Source organism: Stegostoma tigrinum, chromosome 31 (assembly GCF_030684315.1).
Source record: "Stegostoma tigrinum isolate sSteTig4 chromosome 31, sSteTig4.hap1, whole genome shotgun sequence".
Taxonomy (NCBI): domain Eukaryota; kingdom Metazoa; phylum Chordata; class Chondrichthyes; order Orectolobiformes; family Stegostomatidae; genus Stegostoma; species Stegostoma tigrinum.
The window spans coordinates 11,126,005-11,133,776 of record NC_081384.1 but is presented as its reverse complement, the minus strand read 5'-3'; positions in this window follow the sequence as shown (position 1 = coordinate 11,133,776).

The following is a 7,772-nucleotide window of genomic DNA, read 5'->3' as shown; positions in this document are numbered from 1 at the left end:
AGGCATTCCACTCCCGCACATCCCAGATGTCCAGTTCTTCAAGGACCGCAACTTTCCCCCCACAGTGGTCGAGAACGCCCTTAACCACGTCTCCCACATTTCCCGCAACACATCCCTCACACCCCGCCCCCGCCACAATCACCCAAAGAGGATTCCCCTCATTCTCACACACCACCCCACCAACCTCTGGATACAACGCATCATCCTCCGACACTTCCGCCATCTACAATCCGACCCCACCACCCAAGACATTTTTCCATCCCCACCCCTGTCTGCTTTCCGGAGAGACCAGTCTCTCCGTGACTCCCTTGTTCGCTCCACACTGCCCTCCAACCCCACCACACCCGGCACCTTCCCCTGCAACTGCAGGAAATGCTACACTTGCCCCCACACCTCCTCCCTCACCCCTATCCCAGGCCCCAAGATGACTTTCCATATTAAGCAGAGGTTCACCTGCACATCTGCCAATGTGGTATACTGCATCCACTGTACCCGGTGTGGCTTCCTCTACATTGGGGAAACCAAGCGGAGGCTTGGGGACCGCTTTGCAGAACACCTCTGCTCGGTTCGCAATAAACAACTGCACCTCCCAGTCGCAAACCATTTCCACTCCCCCTCCCATTCTTTAGATGACATGTCCATCATGGGCCTCCTGCAGTGCCACAATGATGCCACCCGAAGGTTGCAGGAACAGCAACTCATATTCCGCTTGGGAACCCTGCAGCCCAATGGTATCAATGTGGACTTCACCAGCTTCAAAATCTCCCCTTCCCCCACTGCACCCCAAAGCAGCCCAGTTCGTCCCCTCCCCCCACTGCACCACACAACCAGCCCAGCTCTTCCCCTCCACCCACTGCATCCCAAAACCAGTCCAATCTGTCTCTGCCTCCCTAACCTGTTCTTCCTCTCACCCATCCCTTCCTCCCACCCCAAGCCGCACCTCCATCTCCTACCTACCACCTCATCCCGCCTCCTTGTCCTGTCTGTCTTCCCTGGACTGACCTATCCCCTCCCTACTTCCCCACCTATACTCTCCTCTCCACCTATCTTCTTTTCTCTCCATCTTCGGTCCGCCTTCCCCTCTCTCCCTATTTATTCCAGAACCCTCACCCCATCCCCCTCTCTGATGAAGGGTCTAGGCCCGAAACGTCAGCTTTTGTGCTCCTGAGATGTTGCTGGGCCTGCTGTGTTCATCCAGCCTCACATTTCATTATCTGAGGAAGATGAAGCTTGGTTGTGCCTTCTTGACTTTCACATTTACCCGTGAATTCCAGAACAGGTCATCGGTTATCATCACTCTGAGGAACTTGGCACTCTCTATCCTCTCAACCTCAGTTCTATTGATGTAGATGGGGGTGTGTTCTCCTTCCTTTCTTTCTGAAGTCAATGATCAGTTCCTTAGTTTTGCTGACGTTGAGAGAGAGGTTGTTTTGTCATCTCAAGGAGCAGACCCAATGCTAACTGTTTAAGGCAACTTGAAGTTGGCAGTAAATCAGCTTAACCAACATGGGCTACTTTACATTTGTTAGTATCAAACAGTATCCATGCCAATATGACAACATTTATCTTCTTGTGTTCACTCCCCAAAGGCTATCTCCTGGGCCTCCATGACCTGCACCATGACTTGTGAGTGGAAGGCGGAACAGGGATCAACCCCTGTGCTGTTGACAGCAATAAATTCATCAAGTTCTAAAGTACAGAAAATGACCCTTTGGCCCATCATGTCTGTACTGGTCCAAAAATAATCACCTAACTATTCTAATCTGATCCATACTGATACTCTGCCAAGTGGCTTGGTCAAGGAGGTGGGTTTTTAAAAGTATCTTAAAAGAAGAAACTATGGTACAGTTAAGGCAGAAATCTGGCCCCAGGTGGAAAGCAAAATGTTTCATTTATTCAGCAGCTTTCACAACCTTATAACATTCCAACCACGTCACAGTCCATTAAGATTTTTTGAGGTGTTGCCACTGTCGTAATGAAGAGAATGCAGCAATTGGTTTGTGTAGAGCAATCTCTGATTGACTCTGATTTTTTTCTTCTCAGATGATGCCAGACCTGCTGAGCTTTTCCAGCAATTTCTATTTTTATTCCTGATTTACAGCATCCACAATTTTTTTTCAGTTTTTATTTATTGTTTAACATACTGCCACATCTCTTCTAGGCATGCCCACCTTGAAGATGTTCTGCTCCTGTCTCGGATGGGATTTCCATTCCATTCTTTCTTCTAATGCCCACTGACATTAATTTCACTGTCACTTCTGGTGTTTGACCAGGTATTTGCTAAAACTCATTTCCACAGCCATGTCACATTCCCCAGTGACTACCTTTGGCTCAGACTCACCCCATGTGGATTCCAGCTGAAGTTTCATCCCTCATGTTTTGAATCCTCCCAGGATCACAGATATCTCCGCAATGTTCAATGTTCCATGGACAGATGCTTCCGCTGCACTCTGAGATCCACCCTCAGTGCCATGCGGTGTCACATGCGCACTCTTGACCTCTCTCTCCAACTGCATTGTAACACACTGGTTCAGGGCTGCACCACTCCGCAGTTCCACTTCATCCTCCGGCTCATTCCTCGTGCTAACAAGAAACATTTCCTTTCAGGCATCAAACCCACAAGATGCAACAACTCAGAGATACCCATGATCCTCTAGAACCTACCTCTCCTCCCCTTCCCTCTGACTCCATCCCCTCTCCTCCCCACCCCAATCTCCTATTGGATATTCACCATCCCTCCTTACCTTCCGCTCTCCGATGGTGAACACTGTATACTCAGCAAAGGCCTCAGTTTTATCCCTCTGTGCCCCCATCTTTACGAATTTCGGGCACGACATGACACCGAACTCTTCTTCCATCATCTTCACCTCTGTGCTCATTTCTTTGGGCAAGAGTCCTCTCCTGTCCTACAGAACCTTTCGCCCAGTTCCAACACTCTCCCTCCAGCTGGACCTCTCCCTCTGGCCTTTTACCCGCTCTCAATCTGTTCATTGAGAACTGTCGACGTGACATTAGTCACCTCAATTTCACTGCCCCCTCAACAAATCCAAACGATCTCCCTCTGAAGTGACTGCACTCCGTGAATTTCGATCTAACCCTGACATTGTTATTAAGCCTGCCAATATAGGTAGTGCTTTTTAGTTGGCATAGTGACCTCTACATTGCACAGGCTGAGCATCAGCTCTCAGATACCTTGCCCTGGAACATGACCCCACCGTGACACATCAGGCCATTGTTACTACCACAGTAACTGATCTCATTTCATCTAGTGCTCTCCCCCCACCAAGCTGATAGACCCCCAGCCCCACACAGCTCGCTTCTACCTTCTTCCAAAAATTCACAAACAGGACTGTCCAGGCTGACCTATTGTTTCAACCTGCTAGAGTTCTGAGGAAGTTGTACTGGACCCAAAATGTTAACTCTGATATTTTCTTCACAGATGCTGCTAGACCTGCTGTGCTTTTCCAGCATCTTCTGTTTTTAGACCATAAGACCATAAGACATAGGAGTGGAAGTAAGACCATTCAGCCCATCAAGTCCACTCCGCCATTTAAATCATGGCTGATGGGCATTTCAACACCACTTCCCTGCACTCTCCCCGTAGCCCTTGATTCCTTTTGAGATCAAGAATTTGTCGATCTCTGCCTTGAAGGCATCCAACGTCCCGGCCTCCACTGCACTCTGCGGCAATGAATTCCACAAGCCCACCACTCTCTGGCTGAAGAAATGTCGTCTCATTTCCATTTTAAATTTACCCCCTCTAATTTTAAGGCTGTGCCCACAGGTCCTAGTCTCCCCACATAACGGAAACAACTTCCTAGTGTCCACTCCTTCAACCTTCTAAACTCTAATGAGTACAATCCCAGGATCCTTAGCCATTCATCATATGTTAAACCTACCATTCCAGGGATCATCCTGTGTGAATCTCCGCTGGACACGCTCCAGGGCTAGTATGTCCTTCCTGAGGTGTGAGGCCCAAAATTGTACACAGTATTCTAAATGAGGCCTAACTAGAGCTTTATGAAGCCTCAGAAGCACATCGCTGCTTTTATATTCCAGCCCTCTTGAGATAAACGACAACATTACGTTCGCTTTCTTAATTACAGACTCTACCTGCAAGTTAACCTTTAGAGAATCCTGGACCAACACTCCCAGATCCCTTTGCACTTCTGATTTGCAAATTTTCTCACCGTTTAGAAGATAGTCCATGCCTGTATTCTTTTTTCCAAAGTGCAAAACCTCACGTTTACTCACATTGAATTTCATCAGCCATTTCCTGCTCCACTGTCCTAAACTGTCTAAAACTTTCTGCAGCTTCCCCACCTCCTCAGTACTACCTGCCTGTCCACCTATCTTCGTATCATTGGCAAACTTCGCCAGAATGCCCCCAGTCCCTTCATCCAGATCATTAATATATAAGGTGAACAGCTGTGGACCCCCCAACACTGAACCCTGCGGGACACCGCTTGTCACCGGTTGCCATTCCGAAAAAGAGCCTTTTATCCCAACTCTCTGCCTTCTGTCAGACAGCCAATCCTCAATCCAAGCCAGTAGCTCGCCTTGAACACCATAGGCCCTCACCTTGCTCAGCAGCCTCCTGTGAGACACTATATCAAAGGCCTTTTGGAAGTCTTGATAGATAACATCTACTGAGTTTCCCTGGTCTAACATACTTGTTACCTCTTCAAAGAATTCTGACAGGTTTGTCAGGCACGACCTCCCCTTACTAAAACCATGCTGACTTGTTTTAATCTGACCCTGCACTTCCAGGAATTTAGAAATCTCATCCTTGACAATGGATTCTAGAATTTTACCAACTACCGAGGTTAGGCTAATCGGCCTATAATTTTCCATCTTTTGCCTTGATCCTTTCTTAAACAAGGGGGTTACAACAGCAATTTTCCAATCATCTGGGACTTTCCCTGACTCCAGTGACTTTTGAAAGATCACGACCAAAGCCTCTGCTATTTCCTCAGCCACCTCCCTCAGAACTCTAGGATGTAGCCCATCGGGGCCAGGAGATTTATCAATTTTTAGACCCTTTAGCTTTTCTAGCACCTTCTCTTTTGTAATGCCTACTGTACTCAACTCTGCCCCCTGACTCTCCCTAATTGTTGGGACACTACTCATGTCTTCCACTGTGAAGACTGACGCAAAGTACTTATTAAGTTCTTCAGGTATTTCCTTATCTCCCATCACTAGCCTTCCAGCATCAATTTTCAGCAGCCCAATATCTACTTTTGCCTCTCGTTTGTTTCTTATATATTGAAAGAAGCTTTTACTATCATTTCTAATATTACTAGCTAGCCTACCTTCATATTTGATCCTCTCCTTCCTTATTTCTCTCTTTTGTTATCCTCAGTTTGTTTTTGCAGCTTTCCTAATCTTCTGATTTCCCAGTGCTCTTGGCCACTTTATAGGCTGTCTCTTTTTCTTTGACATATTTCCTGACTTCCTTTGTCAGCCATGGCTGTCTAACCCCACCCCGGATAGTCTTTCTTTTCTTTGGGATGAACCTCCGCATTGTGTCGTCAATTACACCCAGAAACTCCTGCCATTGTTGCTCTACTGTTTTCCCTGCTAGACTCTGCTTCCAGTCGATTTTCGTCAATTCCTCTCTCATGCCCCTGTAATTACCTTTATTTAACGGTAACACCATTCCATCCGATTTTGCCTTCTCTCTTTCAAACTGCAGACTGAACTCTACCATATTATGATCGCTGCCTCCTAAGTGTTCCCTTACTTTAAGATCTTTTATAAAGTCTGGCTCATTACATAGCACTAAGTCCAGAATAGCCTGCTCCCATGTGGGCTCCATCACAAGCTGTTCCAAAAAGTCATCCTGTGAACATTCCATGAATTCTCTTTCTTTGGATCCACTGGCAACATTATTCACCCAGTCCACCTGCATATTGAAGTCCCCCATGATCACTGTGACCTTGCCTTTCTGACATGCCCTGTCTATTTCCAGGTGCATCTTGCGCCCCTGGTCCTGATCACTGTTAGGACATCTGTATATAACTCCCATTATAGTTTTTTTGCCTTTGTGGTTCCTCAATTCCACCCACAGAGACTCCACATCTTCTGACCCTATGTCATTTACTGCCGTAGATTTAATTCCATTCTTAACTAACAAGGCAACCCCACTCCCTCTGCCCACCTCCCTGTCTTTTCGATATGTTGTGAATCTTTGGATGTTTAACTGCCAGTCCTGAGCTCCCTGCAACCATGTCTCTGTGATGCCTACCACATCATAATCATTCAAGAGGATTTGTGCTGTTAATTCATCTACTTTGTTGTGAATAGTACGAGCATTTAGATAAAGTGTCTTAATGCTAGCTTTCTTATCATTATTAGAGAGGTTGGAAATCCCAAGATATCTTAAGTCATCCTTCCTTTTTGCTGTATTCCTAGTCTGCCTCGAGCTTAAATCCACCTGTACACATGCTATCGTGTTGCTTATCTTTCCATTTAACTCCATACTCCCTGTCTCTTTCACTTTTGTTCCTGCTTTACAGCATCCGCAATTCTTTCAGTTTTTATTCGACTCACATCCTTCTGATTCATTAGCTAGCAACTGAGGCAGTTTTCAGGAGAGTGTGACAAAGAGCTAGTGGGAACCAATTTGGAGAAGTATTGTAATTACATTTGGGTGTTATTGTTTGTTTTAATTTTATAGGATTTTTTTGTGCGTGGTTAGGGGGGAGTATCTGTGTTACAATAGCAACTTGTAAGATCATCAGTGGACTCAGATTGTTTATATATAACTCCCTAACTAGTAAATCAGAAATTCAGTTTTCCCTAGTTTGTAAATTCAGTGAGAAGAGTGGATTATACACTCAAATTATAAAGTTCGTTTTAAAATAAAGATTTTTCCATTAAATTATTAAACGAACACAATTTTAAGACAAACAATTCATGTTCAACAAATACAGATGTTTGTAGAAAAATACAATAATTAAAAATATGGATAAAATAATGTTAAAAATGTAATTTTATTGTTGCAGAGACAGCATAATGCTGTGACGATGAGATTTAGACACATGAGAATCCAGTAGGCCATTCTGATCAGAATCCCTGTCCATTCCCAAGATTGCAAACATAAGCATAGAATCCCTACAGTATGGAAACAGACCATTCGGCCCAACAGGTCCGCACTGCCCCTCTGAAGAGCATCCAACCCAGACCCATTCCTCTAACCCTGCATTTCTCGTGTCTAACACACCTAATCTGCACATCCCTTTACATGATGGGCTATTTAGCATGGCCAATTCACCCAACCTACACATCTTTGGACTGTGGGAGGAAATCGGAGCACCCGGAGGAAACCCATGCAGACGTGGAGAGAATGCGCAAATTCCACACTGGCAGTCCTGGGGCTGGAATCAAACCTGGGTCCCTGGTGCTGTGAGGCAGCTGTGCTAACCACTGAGCCACCCTAAAGCGAATGCTGAATATTCAGAAGGTGATAATTTAGTTTTTACACTGCACAGCCTTTAGTTCTAAATGCAGAAATGACTTCCTGGATTAGTTCCAGGTATGAGAAACTTGAGCAATGAGGATAGATGGAAGAAATTGGGACTCTTCTCCCTGGAGAGAAACAGGCTGAGAAGCAATCTCATTGAAGGTTTCAAAATCATGAGTGGGATGGACAGAGTAGACCAGGAGAAGCTTGTAAAAGAAACAAGAACGAGGGGCATAGATTTAAAGTGAAGTGCAAACGACATGAGAAGAAAAAAATAATTCATACAGTGAGTGTTTAAAGTATGGAA